This window comes from Tyto alba, unplaced genomic scaffold (assembly GCF_018691265.1).
Source record: "Tyto alba isolate M040663 unplaced genomic scaffold, T.alba_DEE_v4.0 Super-Scaffold_14, whole genome shotgun sequence".
Classification (NCBI taxonomy): domain Eukaryota; kingdom Metazoa; phylum Chordata; class Aves; order Strigiformes; family Tytonidae; genus Tyto; species Tyto alba.
In genome coordinates this window covers 43,232,154-43,258,290 of record NW_024881276.1, presented here as the reverse complement: position 1 = coordinate 43,258,290, position 26,137 = coordinate 43,232,154, and the positions used below count along the sequence as shown (strand labels likewise).

Below are 26,137 nucleotides of genomic sequence, written 5' to 3'. Positions count from 1 at the left end.
ACTGATCCAGAGGAAATCTAATTATCTTCAGACATCTAATGAAAACCACACAGTTTTATCAATTTTCAGAACTTGTCAAACCTTGACAAATCAGGAACCTGAAGAGGACAATTTCTTGATTAAGACTGAAAAAGAGATTGAATTTCATTTTCAAGGAGAAAGGACATTTTTTAATTAATAAAGATAAGGAAATATGCAGTAAAACTACCTCCTTGTCTAACCTATCAACAATGTTGTAACCAGAATTCCACATTTCTCTTTCTCACTCCCATGTCAAATTTTGGGCTTTAATTTTGGGGGATGAAAACATTTTTTTTTTAGTCATTTGGAAAACAACCTGTGTTTTAGTTAAGGAAATAATTGATTGCCTCAGTCTCCTCAGAATTAAAGGAAAATAACAGTTATGTTAAATAGACTTGTTGATGTAACATGCTGATTGTTGGTCATCTGAACTTGTGATGTACACCAGTATCTCACTGTGAAAGCTGTGCTAGTAAAATGACTTAAGTTTGGGGTTTGTTTGTTTGTTTGTTTGTTTGTTTTTGTCATTCTATCACTCAGTCAGAGCACTTCTAATGAGGAAAAGAAGGGATTAACAGAGAGAGGACAGGGCCAAGGATTTTTGAATTCATACACCATTTCTTGACTGGTATAACAGGTAGACTAAGTATGTTGAATCTCTCACAGAGCAGTATCTTACAATTCAAAAGGGAAAATCTTTAAAGCAGGCAGCATTGTAGTCCCATATAACATTCATATATTATAAGTGTAGTCCCATATAATATAAGTGATCACATAGCTCAAACTTTCCTGAAATGGTGGCTGTTTTAATCTATAGCTGTTGGTGATGCAGGGTTTAATATAGACAAAGTTCTTGGAAAAAGAAAGGAAATCTTGCTGAAAACTTTATCAGTGGCTTGACAACTGGTTTGGAGATAGACAACTTTTCTGTTGGTTTATCTTTACTCTCAGAGTTTGGGGTACTAGACACAATGGCGGTTTACAGAAACCTGCTCACATTATTTAACTCCATTCTTTCTAATGCAGGTGCTGCTGTCAAAATAGCTTTTGGGTAAAACTCCTGTGTGGGGCATAGAAATGGTGATGGATACAGCTGAGGCCTGCTAAAGGTACTGATTATATTTTTCTTCCAGAGAAGGCAAATAAACAGCCTGTAGACCTAGCATAAATGGTCTTGGGGAACATTTCTATTATCTTTCACTGGTTTGGATTGCTTTCTTTGTAAGTATTTTTTGAGGGCAAATGGCTCAGCCACCCTGTGTGTGGAATAGTTCCATCATTTCTTCATCTGTTTTTCAGCAATACTGGGTTGGAATTGGAGCAAACATCAGGAGCCGCTGCCAGGGAGGTGCGGGGGGGGGGAGTATGTGAGCAGGATGTGACCAGAGTGAAAGCTCCCCCTTAGCGAAAGAAATTTCTCACCAGAGTTCTCTCAAAGTTGCAAGAATGTACCGGAAAGAATCACCTCTGCAACTCATACAGCTTAACAGAAAATGGATATTTGTAAGAGCAAGTACCATTGTAAAAGGAAGATAAGATATGATTTGGGAAATCTAAGAATCTCAACTTCTACTCAATATTTTCAAAATTGACTAGTGTTTGTGGGGCCCTAGTGAATACAACTCCAAGAGATGCCACTTGCAGAGCTACCTTTTGAAACAGATTTATTTAATAGTGATGTGCAATCAAAGAATTGCTCTCCATTCTGCTAAATTACATTTTGTTTCAGGACTCTAATCTGAAGCCATACTCAAAGCTGCATCAGTTTAGAAAAATTAGCCAGCAGTCTGGCTGAGTTTACATCTCAAGCACATTTTTATAAGCAGGGATAAATCACTTTTTAACTTTCTGCACAAAGAAGGTTTTCTTGTTGATGTATTTGAGAACATTGTAGAAAGATTTGTAATTAAATAAGGAAAAAGCAGGACTTTTATGAAGAAATTAATTTTTAATGTTATTGAAATCGGGGAATTTTAAAAATACCATGCATTGGTTATTTTTGCTTTGTACCTGAAAGCTGCACAAAAGTAATTGCATTTCTCTCTAAAAGACAGTGAAGTGAGAAATAGTCAGCTTTCTTTTACATTGGAGATAGAAAATTTATCAAATAGAGAGACTAAGATTTAGATAAAGTTTTCTGGATTTTGCCTGAATTAAAATATATTCAAGGACAAGCTTTCCAAGGTCTTTCAACTAGTCATGTACTAAACCACATCTTTCTATCCATTAAAAGTGTCTATGCTTCATAGTATGGCTTATTTTAAAAAATTATGTGTTAGAGCTCAGAAAACATGCAGTTGAGCATCTCGTACCAAATATATAAGATGCCCTCCTCTTCCTTATCCTTCTCCAACCTGGGGTGGCCAGTTTCGTGTTCTTCCTTGTTTTGATTAAGGATGAGGTACAAATCTGATCTGGCATGGTAAATACTATATTCCAGTGTAAGTCACAGACCATTGCTGCTGTTATTTATTCTCAGATAACATTCATCCCCCCAATCTCCAACTACAGGCTGCAAATTCTTAATGGCTAGCCTTTTGCTATAAGTAAAAACTACATTATTTCTCATTTGCTACAGTTGCTGTGGGCCACCTCACCTGTGACAGCTGAGATAGCTACACTAGCTGTTGTCCATTCTCTGTGGAAAGATTTGAAATTTTCCAATGTTCTTTTTCAACATGGATTGGAAACCAGATAACTTTTTAATGTTAAGAATGGTCACTTGCACCTCATCCAGTTTCTCTCTGCTTAAATAAATGTGCACACACAGGCCCACTGATTGGATCAGTCTCTCTAGAGAGATTTTCTTTTCCTTCTTAGAGCAGATGGGAGTATCTGTGTACATTTGAGCCTATCTTGGCAAATCCCAAGAAAAAAATTGATGGTAGACCGATGAGTTGATTAAATGTCTTTTCTGAAGATTTTCCCCACTGTGAAGAAAGCTAGTTTTACTTAATTTTATACAAAAATGGAGGCTAATAGGGAATGGAAGTCTACACATAAGCAAAAAAATCCAAAACAGCCCCCAGCCCCCCAACTTTTTCTCCCAGATCTGTTTAATGTAGGAAAAAGTTGACTGCACAAAGCTACTCTGTCGTGAACTAGTGAGTCACTGCTTCCAATCTGTACTTCTTAGGTTCAGGCTGACACATTTGCAGCTGAACTTTTTAGGCTTGCCAGTTCTCTGGAGCAGATGTATATTACAGAAAAGTTGGGAATTTCAAGATATATCTCATCAATTTACCATGTATAACACATCTGAGAAACTGAGCATCTAACAATAAGGAAAGGGAGAAGAGAGAGGGAGAGACAGATCAGACTACAGGACTTGCAGAAGTGCTTTCACCTTGTTAGAAACTTTTAGGACCTAAAACTTACTATTACTTAAATATCTGCCCTAAACTATATGCTATAAGTAGTAACAATGTGTTAAAGTATTTTTTAAAGAAGTGAGTAAATCTGTTGATTAGTTAATGTAGATGTTCTTCAAAGAAGACAAATACAACACCAATGACATGACTTTTCCTGCCATATCTTATGAATGAATAAAACATTAGGTAAGCAAGAAGAGGTCAAAGAAGGACAAGAGGCTTGAATGAGGAATGCATTTTCAGCGGAGGGGATAGAGGTAGCAAAACTATTATAGCTAACCATAACTGAAACAGGATTTTTCACTCCTTTCCAGCACATGGAAAACAAATTTTTCATTGTCATCAGTATCCCTTTACATTACAAATGGCAGGAACATACAGGTAGCAGGAAAATCAGTCTTCAAAATCTGAACATTTTAAAATGGAAAAAAATGCAATTGATTTTAAGCACACAGTGTTCGTGCAGAAGATTAGCTAAATCAATTTTATACTGAAAATATGTAAGTGCCCATAGAGCATTTTGTTTGGGAGTAAAAGAATATTTTCTTTTATATTTTTTATGAGAATTCTATTGCACTCACCCCACCATAAATTTTCCACTGATGTTTATAGACAGTTCAAGCATTTGAAGCCAAGACTTGATGCTGTAAAATTTCAGATAAAAGCTGTGAGGTAAGAGGGCAATATGCAGAACATCTCAGAGTTTCATATTCAGATTCCCACAGAGAAAACATCTTTAAGAAAATTATGTATAGTGAAAAAGCAAAGAAGTGTTTCATCTCATTATTTTCCTCTTAAATCTCAGGCTCATACCCTCCCCCTTAGCTTCTGAAGACACAACTGTTTACTTGTCAATCACAAATAATGCTTCCCTTTCTTTAACACCTTTCTCCCACCTCTTAAAATACTTTCCACTGTTCAAGTATGGTACCGCTTAAGCCAGAAGTAGTGAAGTCTAACTAAATGTCATATTATCCTGACTGGATAGTTAAGGAAGGACTGTGAGCCTGTCTAGTCAGGAGGAAAATAGCAGTCTTACAATAGCAAATCCCCTAAGCAAGAAAATTTAAACAGGAGTGATCCTAGGGTTTTAAGACAGGCCCTGTTGTTTGAAGCCTCTTTTAGCCAATGTGGCACTTGTCAGGGCTTGGACACCTAGCTGTGTTTTCAGAAATGTGTGACCTGATAGTTGCTGTCAATGCATCTTGCCTCATGTGATGCAAAAGAGGTCTGACATTGGCCCCAGGGTCGTTCCTGTTAAGACTGGGACTGCTCTGTGACTGCTCCTAGCAAGCGCTGTCATCTCCATCTCCAACAGCATCTGATCTGCTTGTGGGAACTGTAACACAAATCAGACCAGCCAAAGTGCACCTGAGGCAGGTCTTACTTGCTGAGGAAGGAGTGAGGTGAGCCAGCGTCCTCCCCTACCTCCCTGGGCTTGTTGTTCTTGAGCTACTTCACCAGAGCAAGAGGCAGAGCAAAAAGAGCAGAGCGATGCAGCGATGGAAGAGTGCTGGACAGAGGGATCCTGCTAGCCCTCAGTTTAACCATAACCTTCAGGTTGTGGAGGATTCTGCAGGACAAGAAGGGTTTGGATGAGTAATGGTCAAGATAAGACAAATGGCTAATAACTAGCCATGGACTGCTATGTGTGTTGCTGAGGATGTGGTTAATGCTAGTATTGGGTTTATGACATGTGCCTAAAGGGCTTGAGGACGTAGGTTCATTCCTAAATACCATGGATAGATGAAGGTTAGTGCTAAGGAGGGTTTATGCTGTGGGAAAGGTCTCTGCAATGGTTTACTGCCTTGGTTAGTATTGGAAACAGTAATGCCTGAAAGACAATATGCTCGAGGTTTGTCAGTGGTGGAGACAAAGTTGAAACCTTTAACCCAAGGATGAGGATCAGGTCTGGCCGAGACATGGGCGGGGGAGGCAAAGGGAAGGATAGTGGTGGGACAGGGAGGATGGTGCGGTGGGGAGAGTCACATTTGCTGCTCTGGCTGTTGCACAGGGAAGAGGAGGGAAGACAGTGACTCCCTGCACATTGTGACTGCACTGCTGTGGCAGCCAAATGGGTTTTGCGGGGCTCTGGCACTGGCAGACTTGGAAGCAGAGCATATAACCAACTTAGTTCGCTAAGTAATGCCAGCTTAGCTAATCACTACAGCTGATGCTGATCTGGAGATTTAGATTTATTGGTGGTTGCTGCAGGACCTTTAGGACTTCTGCTGACAAAATCCACTGGTGTAAGGGTGCTTGTGCAGGAGGAAGATGTCACTGCACTCTGATTTAGTCTGCACTTCAGGCAAGGATTGCAGTAAGGAGCTTGGCAACAGGGTTTCAATAGTTATGATTATTTTTGCCTCCTAACAGACTTGCATGGCAGGTTAAGCAAAGGGTTGATGATATAATAGAGCAGCTAGCTCCAGCTATGCAGGAAGGATTTGGGAGGAGGATAGGTGTAAGCAGCGTTGAATGCTGGATTCTACCAGTAAGAGCAGAGTTTCTGAGAGGTTACGAGGAGTGGGGAGAGAAAAAATGAGTTGAAGAAGGAACGGTGAGGAAGAAAAGTGTGAGGGAAGAGACAAAAGCCAGATGAAGTTTCCTAGGGCTTCTCTTTTCATCTCTGTCCTCCTTCCTGTCTTCAGGGTACACTCTGATGTAAAGCATGCCCTCTCAAAAACTGAGCATGCTACCAGCTACAGCTTTCCATTATGTTTACAGTAAATGATCTGATACCTGCTTTTGTGACCTGGCCACCTTTAACATCCTGAAATCACTTCAGACTCTTTTTCTCACACACTTTTTAGCAGAGGACAAAACACAGCTGACATTTTTTGAAGGGGCTTTTGTTCTGATCATTTTAAGTAAATACTTTTATGTTGTGTATCCTCAAATCTCTGGATAGTGGTGCTCATCATTCACAAGAACAGGAATAATACATTGAAGAAGTATCCAGCTACTATAGATTGTGAAGAAAATGCATAAAGAGCTATTATACCTGTATACATATATATGCATATATTTGTATATAAGTGAAGGATCGAGGCACCAAGAGTAGCCATCTCACAATAAAAACAGAGTTGCTTCTGTCTTGAACAAAAGGAGAAGCAAGATACTGACTGTGTGGGTGACATGATATTGTAACTTGAAAACTAATTAAGGAAAGAACAGAATTTAAATAACACTTGGATGCAACAGCAGGAAACAGAAGGAACAGGTGTTTAACAAGATTTCTTTTGAATGTTTAACCTCTCCATTAATGCCAAAACCCAAACTCTGTCAGACTTTGGCTCTACCTTGTTTCTTTAGTTGTACTTTGGCTGTTTCATGCCTCAGAGCATTTCTTCTGCTGTTCATTTGTCTCTTGGGATCTGGGCCTCTGCCTCTAAGTACCCTTGATCTCCATTGTATGTGTCACTTTCCCTTCAGGAGTCAATAGGATTACACAGCTGTGAATAAGGACCAGCATTTGTTACTTTGCTCTGCGGTTCACTAGAAATCTCCTTACAAAGCTGGATGAAATTTGTTGCTGTAAAACCTAGAAACCAGGGAAGGCTTTTCTTTGAGATCATTGTAAAATATAAAAGCATAAATAAGTGTTTTCCAATGCTTCAGGTATTGGTATAATCTGGAGGGATATCTGTTAATAGAATAGGTCTTTCACTGCTGACACCTTGCTCAGTGACTGGGACTGCATAAAACTGGAGTGGCTTTACATCTTCAAAGAATTTCCTGGTTTAAATGACCTTTTAGCAAAAAGCTCTTTCTAGGATTTTATATGCTCTTTCACAGTTTCTTGAATTTATCAAGTGAAAATAAACTAAAGTGATATCTGTTTTAAGTCACCTCTTAATGATATGCATGTTTACTTTTATCATGATTTTAAAAAGTTTCTTCCTGAATTTCTTTGAAGGGTTCAGGGTTTGACGAGAATAAATTATTATAGGACTCTCTCTGTAAAAGCATGTTTTCTTTAGGATGGGTTTTCAACAACTTTGGACAATAGACAAAATCAGTATTTGATGTCAGATTTTGCCTGTGTGAACCTCCCTACTCTCCTCTTACACCTGTTTAGAACTCTTTGCGGCAGGGACATTTGCATACACATCCCTAACTCTTTAGGCTTGTTTTCACAGAAACTTATCCCATGCTTCTTTTTGTTCTTATTATTCTTCCCTCTCCTCTTCCTCATTGCTTTCCACCCAGCGTGCAGTCCAACCTGCTAGCGGATGTTCTTCCAACAAATTAGTGTTTTTTTTTTTTCTTTTCCATTTTTCATAATTAGCTTTTTTGGTTTTGCACGTGCTGTTCAAACTTGATTAATAATCTCACTCTTCTCAAACAAACTGATTCACCTTCTCACCCCATTCCAGTGTATGTATTTATGAGAACTCTCTCCTGTACCTTGCTCTACCTTCCCTGACCTGCCTTTCTATCCAGAGAAGGTTTAGGCTCACTGTCAGGACACTGACTGCATCAGCACACTCTGAAGCCTCTTGCTTCAAGGGGTATGACTGGCTGGGCTCAGGGCTGTGACATTTGCTGTCAGCTTTTTTTTTTCTTGCTGAATGTTAGCTCCAGGGCTGCTGGTGGCTTGAATTCCCCTAACAAAGATTCTGTATAATCTCCTTCCCTATTGTTACTAACAATTATGATCTGTAGATATTTCATTCTCATTTTCCAAATTCCTCTTTTTTATTTTTTCTGATGGCAATGCACCAAGAACACAATTACAGTATGCAGGGACCATGCTGATCTCCAGGATGTGGCTGTTGAAAGGGGAAAGAACAATTCAGAGCTAAGAGCCCATCACTAGGTACACCTGGCTTGCAACTTCCCTCAGATTCCTTCACTTGAACACATTTTGTAATCTTGAATTCAGAAGTGACCAGCAACATATGGAAGCAGAAGATCCATTGGTAACATGGTCCAAACCCTTACCATAGCTTGTTTAAAACCAGTGTTTTGGGCTCCATTGCTAAACTCCCAGGAAGTACGAAAAAACCTAGGTTGAGTGTATCTGCAGATACAAGAGATTACATGTGTGGATCCTGATAGCTCCCTACCTAGCAGGGTGGTTTTGAGGTGCTTAGATGTGATGAAACCCATCAAGCTGACAGATGCTTTACAGACCTGGTGCTACACCATTTCTCACTCAAGAGAGTTGCTTCCTGTATGCCACTTCATTTGTTATGATCTTTATGAATATTAATTGGTATATGATTGCCTCTAAAAATACTATTCTGTGAGGAAAACTAATTTCTGATGTTCCATGGATTGGTATTGGTGAGAAATCATAATGTACTACAGCCCTGTGTAAATGATTAAATAGATTGTCTTCTGTTTTGATTTGTGAGTATCTATGTATATATTGTTTTCCTTGACAGCTTATATTGAAACTCCCACACCTGGAACTTCCACTACATGTTTTAAACCATTTCAGAAGTCATTCATGGGTAGAGGAGATCACAGTTTTGGGAACTGTAATGAAAACTCACTATTAAATAAGGGATACACTTTTTTTTTTTTTTTTTTTTTCCCAGCCTGCTTTCAATTAATGTAGTAATTCTGCTCTTATGTAGAATTTACTCCTATATTTATGTGGCAGAGTGGTTTCATTTTCATTTTTGGTCCATTCCTGTTTTAAGAAGGAATCTCCCTGCATGCATCCCCAAAATTCCCTTATTCTTTCAGAAAGCATTGTGATTACATAAAACTAAAAGCAGAGATCTTAGTAAACAAAACCAGAGGAATGAATCAATCTTTAAAACTGGCTATGACAATGAACTCACAATTCACATATTATTTTTGTCAGCAGCATGTCCAAACTACCAAGACCGTTCTTGACAATCACAGCTGTGATATCGACAATAACTGAACTACAGGAAAGCTGCAGTTAGGTCATACTGCCTTGTCACTGCAGATGAAACAAATTATAATAGTTAGCATTACTGCCTACTGAATTTGTAGCATGTTTGGTTCAGTAAAAACGATTCTAATGATTAACAGCATCATAAAATATACGCTGAATGCCTTCCTGCCTGCCTTATGGGGTTGGCTCAGGTGAGGAGCATGATGGTGTGGGTCAACCCCAGCTGAATCAATTTGGTCCCTGTTTATGGTGGGCAAGTGCAGAAAAAGATGATGGAATGGGCTGGGAGTGAAGGTTAGGGAACTGGGTGGAGCCAGATGGCTTTTGGAGACCACCTGGGGAAGGGGAAGTTTCCAAAATGAAGCAAAGGAGAGGCTAAGGCCAGTAAGTGGCCTTTTAGTGGAGAGAGGAAACACTTTGGGCTGTCTGTACAGTAAGTATTTGAATATGTTGTCGTAAGTAGGAAGAGGCTAGTCTCTGGATTTAACTGTTGTCAGAGCTGCTGGTCAAGGTGGGGGTATTAAAATTAGACTCTTGGCTGGAAGAGTATTGTGAAATTGATTTTGTAGTTTTACTGTGTTTTAGCAATCTAATTTTCAGAGTAAGTTTTACAGGGCTTGCTGCCAATTGTTTCAAACAGAGCTTGAAAAATGCTCCTGCCTAAGGTAAATACTAACAACTTCAGAAGAACCCAACTGCTGTTTCAGAGCACTTACATAAATATATGTTCCACATCTGCAATTACTTTTTTTACAGAATTAAATTTCTTTTAAGTGCTATTAATGGTTTAGAAGTTCTATACCAGCCTCCTGCATGCACAGGCTATTTGGCCGCAGGTGTCTGATTTAGAAGGTCTGCAAAACATCTACTTTGCGTGTTTGCAAGCCATCCAATAACAAATTGCTTGATAATGATGTTACAAACAGTCTCTGTGTGGTAAAATGACAAAAGCCATGGATGAATAAGAGTATTGTAAATGCCTTAAGTACTTTCAGTAGTAGGTAATACGATGGGAGAAATGTCTGGAGGTCCAAAAAGTTGTGTCTCATGTTAAAGGTAAGGGACTGCTTTTTTTTTTTTTTTTTGGCTCATCTTTTTGCTTTTCTCAGTTTTGGCTGAGGTGGTTTGGCTTAGCCTGGGGGAAATGGAGAGGAGTTGCTACCCCAGTCCTAGGAATTGAATGTTGGCAGGCGAGCTGGCACATGCTACTTGCAGCCAATCAATGGGGCCAACTTTAGAGTAATAAAGCTGAATGTTGAAAGGCATTTGACTCAATCTCACAGGATTCGGAGGAAGGAGAAGAAAAACTTGAAAAACAAATGATGTGTCATAGGCAAAAAGAACTTTCTTGTTCTTGGCCGGTAACCAAAAGAAATTCTGATGCAGAGGTCTAATACAGTATAGGTGTCATGCAAGCAAATTGTTTTGGCTGTACCACTGCACCAGCAATTCAAGAACCTGTAGCATAGACTTGGTTTTCTGTCTGCAGCAATTCTTAGCTATGCAAATCCCTGCATAAAGTGACTGACCTCTGTTTTAAAACAGTGTGAGTTCCTTGTCCCAGCTGCTTTGTCTGGAAGGTTGATCCAGAGTTTCATGCTGATAAGCATGAAATCACTTTTGTGTTTTCTCTTTCCCAACTTCCAGTTTCAGTTGATTCACTACCAGTTTGTATTTACTTGAACTTTTACTGATATTATCTTTGAAACAGATCTTCTCTTACCTTCCTATTTGCGCCCCCCCCCCGCCCCAACTTTGGTTAGACAAAGCTGTCCAAGCTCTTGTAACTTCTCTGCTGAATAACCTATTCCTTTAATAACATTTCTATTCTCTCTCTGTACCCTTTCTAGCTTACAATAATTTTTTCAGAATGTAAATGACCAGAAATGTAGTCCAAATAGTGTCTCAGCAAAGCTTTTCAAAAGGACAGCCTTCTATTTCTCTTCCTCTTCCAAAACTATCTTGCCTACAGCACCTTCAGATGTCATTCGCTTTTTCCACACCTGCATCGCACTAACAGCTCACAGCCGTATGCTGATTGACCAGTGCATCCTGATTTTCTTCCTTTTAGCCATCTCCAGTACACAATCTCCATATAAATTGTAAGAATTTCTTGGTTTTGATCCGTAATCTCCTATATGGTAAAACACCTTCTAATTTTTATCATGATAACGTGTTATTGCCTATTGGCATAGATACCCAAGAGCTCCAGTCTTATTGGGCAGCATTCTGCAAAGCCATATCTGAGGAAAAAAAAGCATAAATCTCTTTTACTGTTTTTTATTGATCAGATAAAAACCTCCAGACTTTCCCAAGCCAAATATAAAGCCTAAAATGTGACCTAGAATATGAAATGCTAAGAACATGGTTCATGCAGGTTCGTGATCTTAGTTACAACAGCCTGGCAAATCCTGAAATGGTTTCAGTTGTCATATCCACTATTTTGGATGAAAGTTATAAATAAAACAAAATAGGCAGAACTAAGATAATTGAAGTTGGACACAAGTACTCAGACTTATAAATTTTTTATCTATTTAAAATGTGTAAAAGCCAAAACAAAACATTTTTGAATACAGTAGAAATACTATACAATAATGTGATTGGATTCTAATCATATAGACATAATCTGATCATCGATGTTTGTTTTGCACAGATACTTTCAAAACCAAGACACTTATTAAAAGAACCACTCCAAGTTGCCACACTCTTCAATGATCTCAAAGTTTTACTTTGTAGTAAAATATTCCAGATTTTACTCTGATATCCTGTCTAGATCTAGAATATTTATCAAGTAATCTTTTAGTTATGAGGAAGAATGAGCTAATGTACAAATGGCACAATCAAACAAAATACATTTAATTGCAAAAACTTGAAATTATTTGTAATGTTTAAAGTAAACTATTTATAACCAAACAAAACCCACTGTTCTATTCCCCAGTAGTGACAAATTACAAAAAATTAGAATCCACAGGTCCCACAAGTCTACAACTGATAAGCTTGCAGAGTCCAAACATAAATATCTTACTTTCTCAAGGAATATTGAACTGCGAGAGATGCTGAAAAATTTGCAGGATTAGGGAGGGAGGGAACGATGGAAGGAAGGGCAGATAATGTTATCTCCTTGACGAGATGCACAAAAGTGAAGCAGCCCAATTTTACACAAAAAGCTGCATAATTTAAAAACACTTTAGAAAAGGATTGTTATTACATCTGACTTACATCACCAAAGCAGAGCTTGGCAAGGAAAGAAGTTCAAACAGATTCTCAATATACAGATGTGAGTTCTAATCATAACCTTTTGCTCCTTCAGAAGCTTTATGCCATCTACTTTTCTCAGTATTTCTATAATGATAGACACTAATGATACTCAGAAATCTTACCCATGCAGTTTATAAAGACAGTGTTTGCAAAGCGTTTTTATGATTAAAAATAGCACCAACTAAACAACATCACTGCTGCCACTGGGACACGTAGATGCATTGATAATAGGAGGATGTGGGCAGCTAAGTGTACCAGGCAAAGAGAGCCTTGTGAAGAAAAGATGATCTGAAAACTTAAGAATTTTACCAAAGCATTACAAATTGAAATTCACAGAAAGCTAGAGAATAAATTGCTGCATACAAAATTCATATCTGAAGTGCTGAAATGAAATGCTTATACCAAAAAGGAATGTTGTGCAAGAATTGTTTAGTGTGTCAAGAATTTCTTGTAGGATTTTTTGAAGGGGTAATATAAGTAAAGACTAATTGCTCAATAGCAGGGAACCTGAGCAATCAAGAGCTGGGATCCAACAAATATCAAATGTCAGAAACCTCTTATTTAAAAGCCATCATAGCAGAAATATCATCTTTCTTGCAGTATGTCATATATGCATCTTGGTTAATGAATTGCTAATTAATCTTGTAAGGCTAGAAGCTAAAAAATCACAGACAGCAGCATGGGTGAGCAATCTTTACATCTGGAAGAGAATACTTGGTAAAGTTAAAAGTTTTTCAGATCCACAAACAGCCAGACATATTTTCATCTTTTATGCTCAGCATAGTGTTTATCTGTCATATGTCAGATTATGCTTCCCTGAAATGATTCTTTTTGTGTGTGTGTTTTTTCTTTTTTTTTTTTTTTTTTTTGTTTGTCTCTTTTTAAGCATTTAGGATTAATAAGTCTTCTGTGCATCAGCTATAAAGAACTCTAGCCTGCTTTCAGTGTCCTGGACCAGCTCAATCTGTGACTGAGAATATTTTCATTGAATCACAGAATGGTTCGGGCTGGAAGAGACTTTAAAGACCATCTAGTCCCAACCCCCCTGCCACGGGCAGGGACACCTTCCACTAGACCAGGTTGCTCCCAGCCCCATCCAACCTGGCCTTGAACCCTTCCAGGGAGGGGGCAGCCACAGCTTTTCTGGGCAACCTGTGCCAGTGTCTCACCACCCTCACAGGGAAGAGTTTCTTCCTTATATCTAATCTAAATCTACTATCCTTCAGTTTAAAACTGTTACCCCTCATTCTATCACAACACACCCTGACAAAGAGTCCCTCTCCACCTTCCCTGTAGCCCCCTTTAAGCACTGGCAGGCTGCTATAAGGTCTCCTTGGAGCCTTTCCTTCTCTAGGCTGAACAACGCCAACTCTCTCAGCCTGTCTTCATAAGAGTCCCTCTACTTGGGGAACTTAACACAGCATTTCAAGTGACACAATACTGAGAGGAGCATGATTTTTAAACAATTTTAATACACCCATTTGAAAGAAGAGATGCAGTTTCTAGTTCTAAAGTTATTAAATTCAGTGATGTGGTCTGAAAAATTGCAGGTAAGAGATCAATTTAGTTAAATGTAGACACATAGAATCATTTAGGTTGGAAAAGACCCTTAAGATCATCAAGTCCAACTGTAAATCTAACATTGCCAAGTCCACTATTAAGCCATGTCCCTAACCATCACTTCTACATGTCTTTTAAATACCTTCAGGGATGGTGACTCAGTCGCTTCCCTGGGCAGTCTGTTCCAATATTTGATGACCCTTTTGGTGAAGAAATTTTTCCTAATATCCAAACTAAACGTCCCATGGCACAACTTGAGGCCATTTCCTCTCATCCTATCACTTTTTACTTGGTAAAAGAGACTGACAACCACCTTGCTACAACTCCTTTCAGGTAGTTGTAAAGAGCTGTAAGGTCTCCCCTCAGCCTCGTTTTCTGTAGACTAAAACCCCAATTCACTCAGCCTCTCCTCCTAAGACTTCTGCTCCAGACCCTTTACCTGCTTCATTGCTTTTCTTTGGATGCATGTAATGCAAACATCTATGTATTATGGGTGTTTTTTTGCATTCCATTTATATTCAGTAATTCTTCTAAGGTGCAGAGCTTTACATCTGAAAATAAAATGTCTAAAACACATAAGAATTTAATTTTATCTTTTTATCATTATTGGCTATAAAGAGAGTACAGGATGACCTCCTCAGACATAGGTTTTTAAGTTACATATGAAAATCTCATCTCAAGCAATGGCACCAACTGATATAACTTCATAAAAGAAATAGATTTATAGAAAAGATATGGTTGATGGATTGCTAGCTTTTGTGTGAATATCTGGCTGGGCTGAAAATAGGCTATGATAAATCCAGTGTACTTTAAAGTGGATCAGCAATACCACTCAGCGAATCTCACCTACTAAGCTAGGTTTTTTTTCTACTGAGAATGTGGGGATAGGGCAATTCCTTTATAATGCACTTAAGCATGTATTCCAGAACCCGTCTGGCAGTGGAGGTGCTAGGTGGCTCATATCGTTTGCATGTCCTTTAGCCTGAAACCTCCTGCAAGAGTCAAATAGTTGAGGTTCTACCTTGGGGTCAGTTAGACCTTCACATCTCTGACCAGACAGTACAGACCTGTGCAGCTTTTCATGACAATCAAGAGCCACTAAAAAGGAAATCTTTTAGGGGGCCTTTATCTGTTCCAGAAGTTTTCAGTTGCTGTAACTCATGCAGTTACTAACAACACATCTTTTTTGAAGGTGTATGTTAAACTAGAATACAGAATATACATTATTTAGTCTATGTTTCAAGTAAGCACTTTAAAAACAGGATATAGGCTTTTCCTGAGCTGTGCACAGTACTCAAAGTACTATATCAAATCTGAAACTACCATGAGTTAACAACAATGGGTTTATCATCTTGCAAATTTAATTTTTAGATGAGAACAAAAAAACTTAAACTCAGCTTTCAGGTCTCTGAGGGCTTTTTTTCTTTCTGTTCCCTATTCTTTCTTTACCCTGTTCATCCACTGAAGAGGGGAAAAAAGAACCAGAAGAGTAGAAGTCATTTGGATATTGATTCAATGTGTTAACACTTCTACCATTGCCGTTAGAGCTACAGTAGTTGGAAATAAAGCAAAAGAAACATTCATCTTACATTCCTCCAGCTGGAATACTTCGTTTTCTGACTCTACATTCTTCCTGAGTGGTAGACACTACTTTTATTAGAACAATATTAAAACAAAAAAATCCAGAACTACTTTTGGTTATAAGTTTGAAATGCTAGCCCTGCTTATATTTCTCTTTTTCTGTAGTGAAGATTAGGACAAGTATAAGCCCAATTACAGTCACAGGAGCCATAGGTATACACAAGTGACTGAAATAGTGCCACACCCCATCTGTGAGAAACCAAAAGTGAAAATGTATAAAGAATATTGCTTTCCTCTTACAAGAATCTTGCAGTTTGTGTTTCCAGCTAATAACAGTAGAAATGGTGCACAGGCTAGATGATTTTACAGCTAATAAAATAGTGACTATGTCCAAACTACGTGTTACAAATAAAAGATTAGATCGAGTTCTCACTTGGTTTTCTTAGGCATATGTTCAGAATGCCTACACTTGCAATAAGAATTTGTGTAGGGAATTAATAATATTTAAAATACCAATGGAAATTCAAAGATTGTATTCCGTAACTGTGCTAAAATTCATGCTTTAGGCAACACATTGAGAGAAAGATAAGCTACTGGTGTGCATCAAAATGAAAACTTTAGGACTTCTATTTATGCATGTTGATTCAATGTATTAATGTGTTATGTGCATCTGAAAACAAAAATTGCTTTATCTTACTCTTTGAATATGTGAGGCCAAGAGGAACAGAGAAAACCCTGCCACAGGGGACAGGAGAGTTCCCTTGTGGTTTTTGTGGGATTAGACATAAAGGATGGGGCTTGCTCTGGGTATGGCTCCTGTGCTTGGGGCAGTCCTAACAACCCTGGGGTCCTTGTGCCACCCCCCAGCATGGCACCCTAAACCCCATGCTCGCATGATTTTGGCATTCTGAACTGCAGAACCGCACAGAAAAATCACATCCTAGTGTGCCATAGGGAAGGGAGTCATCCTGAAGCCCTGTGCCTCATGCCCTCAGGGCCAGAAGTGGTCCTGGCCCTCCTTATATTTTGTTGTACAGCTGAAATGACCTTGGCTGAGCCTGCTCTGGAGGGTTAGTCCCTGAGGAGTTTGAACATGAGTCAGCTTGCACCCACTGGCATGCATGGTCCACAAAGAGACCCACTAGCTTGTGTCCTGTGGGTGCTATAGGCATTCTCTCCCTTCTTCCCCAACTAAAAGAGGTACTGTCTCTTCTGTGGTCTTCATTTCTCTGAGTCTGAGTGGAGAGTAAGTGTGTGCAAGGGGTGATGGGGTGAAGAAGGGGGAATATTTATGTATTCATCCTCTGTAGTACCTCCTCTTTTTACTTCTTGGCAGTAGAAGACAAGCTAATTCCCTGTACCTCCTCCTTTCTCCACACTTCCCCCCCCCCCCGGCCTTGTTCCTAGGCTGTAGGGAACTGGGAATCAGAGAATTAGAGCTTCCTCTTTAGGCTGTCAATTCAAATCCAGCTCAGGCTAACAATTGCTGTTTCAGTGTGTGTAAAATTAGTTTTCCCCAGATTTCAGTGGCTGTACCTCAAAACATAATTGGTAACACTGCTAGAAGTCTTAGCAAATAACCCAAAGACTGAAGTCTTGACATCCCCAGAGATCTCATTGAAGATCTGAGCTGAATCATATCCAAAGGTCAAGAGAAGATAATTATGCAGTTTAGATGCTTTAGTCTACATACCTGTTTTGGAGGAAAAAAAACCCACATCACATAGATGTTTCCCAGGAATTTCACCAGGTACATGACCTGTACACAATGCACTGTTAACAAAATTGTTAAAGGCTTGTAAAACAGCATAGCTTGCCACTCGAGTATGAACTAGCTATCTAGTGGTTTGCTGAAGGTCTGATGAGAACATTGCAATTGTATTTTACTGATTGCTTCCGTCTTTCTAGAAAAACTAATGCTTCCTTTAATTTTAAGCCATAAAGCTATGTCCAGCTCTGCATGCCATGGTGTTTCTTCCCCATCAGTTCAGCCATTCTGCTAAAATCTATTCGTAAAATGATTTTATGTTTCTTAGAGGATATTGCAAAAGGGTGGAAGAAAACAGCAGAGGCATGCAGTGGATTTGGAGGGTCTAAATAAATATGAAGATAACACTGAATCAAAACACCAGCACCTTCTTTAATGGCTTTGTTATTGACCATTTATCTCATCTGGAGATGAGATGTCTCATCTGGACACACAGATGGCACTAATCCCCCCTGATGTATAGAGCAGTATAAATGTCATGTTCAAATAATGTATTACAATAAATAACACACACGTTTCCCACAAAGTTCAGTCACTTTGTACTAAAATTGATGTATTCATTTATTAATATTTAATGTTTCTGCTGTGTGAGCTCCAGTAATAGTTTTCTGTAGGCAACTTGTCTTTTATTTACAGGCACATATAATTGTATTTGACAGCAGGAACATAAAAATATTTGCAGATAAATTTTGCTTGAAAAAATAAAAATCTCTTCAATTTAAAAATATTCAAGGATGTTGAAGAACATATTTTAAATGTTAACTAAAGAGTAGTTAAACATTTTTGGAACTGCCCTGTCTGGCACAACAATCCGTCTGTTTTAAACAGTCCTCTGTTGACTATGTTAGCAAATGTTAGGATTATTTGCTATTAACTGACAATTTCATCTTCAAGTACATTTATAGAGTTGTGCAGCATTGACACTAGTACGTATATCATTTCTTGCAAATCAGTATAATGCTGAAATAATCTCTGTGCAAACATATTTAGTTTTTCATCTTTATGTCTGAAGATGTTGATGGGGATGGAGTTAGAGATATTTATCACCATCTTTACTTTGATCCCCTTTACTTCAAAAAGGCAATAAGCTGAAAAATTCATCCATCTGGAGAAGAAGGGAAGATAGTTTCATCTGTCACTGAAAGTAAACAGGCATAAAGGATTGGCTGACTTCTGGATGTGAGTGGGTACAACATAGATGTCTCTCAGATACTAAGTGTTGCATAGTGGTCTTTCACCAAAGCAGAACTCCTGGGTATTTCCTTGCTACTAGACCAATGGTGTGCAATATGATTCCATTGATTATTAGGGAAATCAGATAACACTACGATGACAGTAAATACTGATTACAAGTACCAGCATATGTTACTCTGTATGAACAAAGAAAAGGAAGGAGAAAGAGAACACCCCACGTGTTCAGGCCATACACAATGCATATAAAACTTTCCAGTTTTCTAAGGCCAAAGCTGTCTCTTAAAGAACAAAACTAAACTAATTGTCTAATTATCTCTTCCCAAGCCCTGAAAACTTATTTGTCCTGGAAATTTTTTTCATAGGTTTGGGTAAAGTGAAGTTGCCACAGGTGTACAGCAAAAGGCAGAGTGGAATAAACGTGAAAGACAGCAGCACTCGGTCCCAGGTACTTGAAAAGCTGCACTGAGAAAAGACTTTATGTAGCATCTCCCACTCTGATGTAAAATTACCGCCTACTTGGTATGTTATTTATGTGTATTCAAAGTCATAGCTACTAGCTTGCCTTTGAAGCTGATGTTTTAACTATTTGCTTTGGTGTGCAAGCCCAGCAGAGATGTGCTGACAGTAAACTAGGTTCAACATTTCCTTATTTAATGGCATTGTTTGTTAAATTCTGGTCTGCACTGGCTGTGCAAAAAATGCTGACAGGAAACAAAATGCTCAAGTGTCAGTGAATCAATTTGGCCAGAGGATCCTTTCTTAAAGGTAATTATACATGAGAAGAACTTTGCTTGATTGTCAGCTTGAGTTCGTAAAACTGGCAGATTGGGGGAAACAAAACAAATTTAACTTGCAAACAACGTATGCTTTACATGCAAATAACTGACAGACAACAATTCATAAAAGTTCTTGCCTGCTGCTTTTATGGCCACTTTCCCGACAGAACTACAATTTCTATGGAAGCAGAAAGCACTACACCCTCTCCTGAAGTTTTAATTGTGATCAAGCTAAATCCGTTTAGCATGGGATAGTCAGGTCCACAACCCCTTCAAAGGCAACATAAAAAAACCTGTTGATAAACAGCCTATCCTTTCTGTGAAACAGAAGTGCAGAAATAACAGCTTTTATAGAAGTGTCTGTGAAGTAGCCAGATGTAAGATACACTGGGTGTTTTGTTTTGTTTCAAAGCAGATAAATATAAGAATTTTCTTCTTAAAGGTGATTCTTTTTCTTTCGAAAAAATTGGTCTTGCGTAAGCAGGAAGAACTTCATAGGGAGATTGCAAAAACAAAAACACTCTTGCCCCAAACCCAGTCTCCAGACCCTTCTCCATGTGAGATCTAAGGGTAACAATGTCACAGCATCCTTCCAGACTCTTCCACATTTCAGCTGGGGACAAAGGGGAGCGGATTCTCCATGGATTCTCACACAACCCTCAGCTCTCTTGTTTCTCTCTTAACTCTGGTTTGTAGAGGTGTTTCAAATACCTCAAAGTGATGTTTTGAGGATGAGAAAAAGGATACTAGCAAATTTGATTTCCAGGTTTTAAAAAAAGTCTGTAATCAAATTGAATTGCATAACTATATATCAATTGTTATAAAGGGAAAATACATTAAGAAGATTCAATAGAAGAAGGAATTGGTTTTAGTAATAAATAAATATAGGTTAACTATGAAATGCCTTTGTTCAGTGACTGGGATATGGAGTACAACTGAAATGTATATTTGTTCTACAGATTTTTTTTGTGGTTTTAATAATGATGAAAGTTAGAGTTGACTAAAATGAGAAATTACAGAATTGAAATTTATAATAAATATATATTTGCAATTGCTACTTAATAAGATACATTCAGAAGTAGTGAAAATATAATATGCACTGAAAATAGTAGACACATAAGAAAATTGCATCACAAAAATTAATTAAATTGGATTGCAAGCCATCCATTACACAGTAGAAATGAACTTAGAAGAAGAAGATATGGCTTGGCATGTAAAATAATTATTTTAAATGGGTATATGTATTAAAAGGTTGTGTCAACATGCACACACAACTCCAGTGACCTTGTCTGGTAGGGAACAGGGAATTTTGCCTTCAGACTGCTGTAGGCTAACTGGCACTGCACTCCTGTTTTCCAAGAATAGAATAGTTAACGTTATTCTTTATTTGACGAACAGTTTTTTCTCTTAAACTACTGCACAGCTTTTTAATAAGAAACCTTAGGGTGTATTTGTGAAAGGATTCAGATATTTCAAATGGGTATGTTAAAGCAAATGTAAAAGGGATTTATGAAGGTGATGTGGCAGTGACAACAAGCTGGCTGAAGAGTTCACAGACAAACGTATATTTAAGTTTGGTTAAACCTGTGGAGGGAATATCCCATCTACTCCAGACTTGAAAAGCATAATGATAAAAATTACTTGTGCCTTCCTTTCTATTCTGGTATTTCAACACTGCCAATAGTTTGGTGTAGCTTTGAAAAACTTTGAATAAACTTTGTTAAAGGTTCAAAGTAATGGATTGAGGGAAAATACTCAGTTGCTTTTCCTTAGACGTGTGTCTCATCCAGGCAGCATGGGTGCAGTTGACTACACGAGCAGTGGGTGACCATTGAGGGGTTTCAACCACCGTACAGCAGGCAGGGCTTGACTTTTCCATTTCCCCCCTCCACCCAAGGAACAACTGGCAGAACTAGAGAAGCCGGTGCCGTGTCAGCACTTCTGGCAAAAAAACTTTGCCTTGTGAAGGAATCCCTGTACCCAGTTTGTTGCTGGAGTGAGGGGTACACAAGATGGAAGATAGTTAAGCTGACGGCAAAGGATTATTACTGAATGCTGGAATATTTATCTAGTCAAATGTCTAGGAAACTGTGGAGGAATCACAGAGACTTGATCATAAAGAAACTTGTAGTAAAAAGGGCTAGGAATGGTCTCCCTTCTACCTGCCTCAGGCAAATTTATCTCTAAACCCATTTTCCAAACTGATCAATCTCCATTTCTAGCTAGTTCTGTGCCAATTACTCTTGTCGGAAGATTGTTCCCAAACCTCATTGCATTGAAGGTTAGAAATGTTTTTCTAACTTCATGATGTGTTTGTTTTCATGTTAACATTACCCTTTAGCTAAAATATTATTTTCTCCTCTTTGGTTTTTACTTCAATCATATGTTTGTTGACAGAACCCCTATCTTCATCTCAGCTGTTATTTTGGCAAGCTCAGTCAGTCTTTCAGCAACTTCTGTGCAATTGTATAGTCATTTAAGAATGGATTGACCCAGCAGAATTATTGAAAATACTAGTTACTCTACCTGATATTTTGCATTCTATTCTTTCAGAATTCTGCTGTGATGATTATTTAGTCTCAAAAGACCAAATAAGCTCCTTAGCAATTTCCCTAACCTGATTCCCTTTAGCCATTCAGCCTTTTGTTCCATGCTCGACATCATCTCCTCTGATTGAAATGAGGCAGAGTATTTACTTAGTTCTGGGGTTGTACCTAGATTATCTTTAATCTTTGTCCCATTCTTCCTGCATAGCAACTCCATTTTCCCCTCCTGTTTGTTTTAATATCCTTTGCAAAGTCTAATTTTCACTGTATGTTGTCATTTCTTCATCTCTAACACTCAGCTTGCTTTGCTGCTCAGTACTTTCTTGTTGGTTCTGCATACCCAGCATCTGTTTTTGTTGCCACTTTTCATCCTACTGGGCAAGTCTGTTTACACATTTAAAACAGCAGTTAAGGGTTTAAATGAGGAAAACACATTTCCTGAATGTGGTACTGCACTATGCTTCACAACTTCCAGGTCAGGTTACTTTAGCAGCTTGTTTTTATTATCCTAAAGGAAACTCTCATTAGACAGATGCAACCTTCCGTTTGCTTCCTTAGTATCACTTAGTATGTACCATTTTGCATTTATATGTTGGCTTCCAAGTTATATTCTGGGTGAAACACCAATTTGTGTTCTATAAAGATTTATCCAGCTTTATGTAGCTTCTGCATTCTCTCCTAAATGGTGAGCAGATTAAACTTTTTCTATTAACTCCATGGATGACATTTATGGACTGTGTAGAAATGATGTAAAGTACTTTCTCTGGTAATTCAGAAGAAAAAAAACAATTATAATATCAGTTTCCTCATGGTAGACATAATTTTTGATACAGTGGTGTAAAATGAACACTAATCAGAATTTTAGAAATAAATAAACTTTTATAAGAATGACAGTAAATTAATCCTATATATTTATGCTATCACACATTTTCAAATCTGCCTTGTACTGTTTTGCTAATTTGTTTCCTCATATTCTCTACCTGCTCCCACACTTTTAATAACAACTCCTTCTGTAATGTTGCCTTTTGTTGCCTCCCATCATATTTTTCTTTCATTTGCTTGAATTGCCTCTTTTTCCTATTGCTGTTTATTTTTAACTCCTACTTTCAAAGTAATTTCTTGCTTCACCTAACTGCCTTCATAACACTGAGCTAGTTTTGCCCCGAGTATTTTGTAACAGGCAACTTTGAGCACTGTAAGGTCTCTTGCCATCTTGGTGCTAGGGAGGGGAAGCTGTCCTTTCCAGCATCTGTTGCCTAGCAATCTCTTTCTCAGGTGCCTTTAGCTGTACAGCATTGTGATCAGAGCTTAAAAGGCAAGTGCAAGGGGAAGAGAAAATGGGCTTGAAAAACACTGCAATCAAAGCACAGCACTTGCTGCAACATTTGTGATTTTTACATGACAGTGAAGAGACCCCAGCAATACTTTGTGCCCTACATCCCATTACGTACAAAAGGCTTAACTCCTTTTGCTAAGTGCACTGCACTCCTTGGAAGAGAGAAAGCAGTTGTTACCATCTAGCAGCACTCCACTGGATGGTGTGGCATGACTCTGCCTGTTCAAGAGTCAAACTAATATTGCTCAGCCTTGATTTCTGTTTTTTACATCACCTTAGATATTTTCACTAACCATCAGGTGGCATTCTTACCAGAGGCCAAGGGAGTAGCATGTGTCCTACAGGATAAAGTTGGTATAGGTGGGATGGAGTACCCTGAGCAGCTCTACTGTTTGTCATTCAGGTATCGTTCAGAGTCAAAGATCCAGGCATGGCTTTGCATGTAGCAGACCATCACTGTGATCAGTTTGAGCTGTTTCATGACATAGCAACTGGTCCATGCTGGCCCCTGCTAAAGATGCAAAAGTTCTCCATGCCTTGACACCGACCATACTGTGTTCAGGCTTTAAAAAGGCATATATTGTGTGATAAGGCTTTGTTAATATGGATGATGCCCAGGTTCTTGAGATGTCAGGCTAAATTTTATTTGTGCTATGAAACCAACTAATACCATCATTGAACAAAATTCATCGGAGTGATTAGTACCGTTCATGATGTTAGGGGGAAAATAAACTTAATCACCCTTGCAAAACCAAACATCTCTCAATGACATCATCTGGATGTGAATATCTAGATTAAGACAGTATGACCCCAGACTAACACAGCATTTTCCAAAACCATCTCTGTAATTTGGGTATTTGGGTTGCATTGACTTTCAGTGTGATTGAGAATTAAAATAATTTAAGCATTCATACTTGTGTTTTATCTATGAACTGACCCCTGAATAAAAACATGAATATGTACTCTGTTATTAAAAAGTTGTATTTTACAAGTGATACATAAAAATCCAGGGATAGAAATAAGTAAATCATCCTGAAGACAAAAATTCTCAGAAATCCGGAAAGGTTAGGGTACAATAACTAAAAAAGATCTCTTGGTAATCTCTTGTCTTTCTTTAAATTCACAAAATAAAGAATTTCACTGGTCTGTCTTTCAAAATGATAACAGGGAAATGCAGTAGAAACATAGATGATTTAGAATTGTACTTAAAGTTTCTGCACCACTACAGCATTAAGCAGCTGTTTCCCAACTAAGAAGCTGCTGAGCAAGTCTCTTGACTGTGATTTTGGAACTTCACAATGACATTTTCACATGCATTTCACTTTGGTCCATGAGCAAAAACCACACCCTGCTGTGAAAATAAATTATTTGTCATAATTCTATTTATTACATATCATAAAAGATCCCAAGATTTTCAGGGAACGTGGTAATTAGTAGCGTACTCACCCACCCCCATGATTCTCATATTTTCAGACTTTAGCCATTCTGTAGTGCATATGAGTTTCAAGTTTAAACTGATTATTTGCTAATAAGATAACCTTTTAATAATAAGCATATAAGAAGATAGTCAGATGCTTTGTTGACTGGAGAAATATTAAATCAAAGGGTTGATTTGGAATGACTTTTCTTTAACTTTCTGAGCTTGGAAAGGCAGTTTTTCTATCTGTTTCATGCTTGGTTTTAAGTTTTCTTAGAAAGGTGTTTCCTTACCTGTGCTGTAAAAAAAAGTGTAGGTCTTGACCAGAAAGACAAAGGAATGAATCTTCAGAAGTAATAGATGTAGGACTTAGTCTGAAGGTATTTTCCTTTGCAAGGCTGGAGGAGGGAAATGGGATAGAAATGAGATGGCGAGGGTGGAATTATAGTTGGACTGAGAGCCCCACTGAACCTTATTCTACTTTTGGACTTTCTGAGCTCCCACAAAGTATGCTTTATATATCAATAAATGAGTAAAAACTCTCCTTCCTCTTTAAACACTTGAAGGGAACACATTCATTTCCCTGCTTTTGAAGGCTTGCCTACATGGGCAAATTATGAGAAATTATGATTTTATCTGAAAATTTTTGCACAGCAACTAACAGGCAAAATTGGTCATTTCTCACTGCCCTTTTAAATCTGTGCAGCAGTGCATCTCTGACACCACAGCACCACAACAAAAGTTAGTCTCATGGTGCTCTCTCCCATCATGGGGCTGGAGGCAATTTGCTGTATTTTTTCTTCCCTCTTAAAGCTCGGTCAGAAATTCTATAAGAAGCTCTGGGAAGTCTGGGACTGGAGAGCAGCAAACACTCAAAAAGTGTCAGCTGTGTCATTTGTGTCTTTTTCAAACTGTGCCCATTTTCAAGTTGTCAGCCAGTGAGGAAGGGAAGTGGTGCAGCAAGATCCCCAGAGTCATCGCTGTGGGGCTGCTGATGTCTGCGTGCGCCACTGCACAGCCAGGTGGCATGAACAGCCAGTTGCTAAGTCATTTTGGACAGAGGAGGGTAAAATCTAAGGGGTAGTTTGGTGAGCTCTGCCTGTACCAAATAAACATCCAATAGCTCAGTTTCTGGGTGCAGAAAATCAGTATTCATTTTTAGGAAAGGATGTGATGTGGGATGAGGATATGTAACAGTGGCATAAGTGTAAGTGCCCTCTCAGCTGCATTTTAGGCACTTTTTGCTGCCCGCTTTCCCTGCGGCTAGAGCCCTGCTCCCTGGTAGGAGGTGGCCAGGCAGGGCCAGGCATCCTGCTGCTCTCCTGGGAGGCACACGTTATCCTCTGCTTATCGACTGGTTTATGGCGCCTTTAACCAACTAGGCAAAATAAAAGTTCACCTGTGCTTTCGGTGGCTGCAAAAGACTAGGTT

At 38.5% G+C, this 26,137-nt stretch overlaps 1 protein-coding gene across 3 annotated transcripts in view; it reads right to left on the bottom strand.

Moving 5' to 3' along the window:
• HTR1F (5-hydroxytryptamine receptor 1F) overlaps positions 1-26,137 on the bottom strand; it is a 117,973-nt gene that overhangs the window by 72,043 nt on the left and 19,793 nt on the right. The window contains exon 2 of one of the 3 annotated variants that reach the window (XM_042789013.1): positions 3,974-4,036. The exons of the other annotated variants lie outside the window; for them this stretch is intronic. The gene's annotated coding sequence lies outside the window, so the exon portion shown is untranslated. The remainder of the gene's footprint in view (positions 1-3,973; positions 4,037-26,137) is intronic. 3 annotated transcript variants of the gene reach the window in all.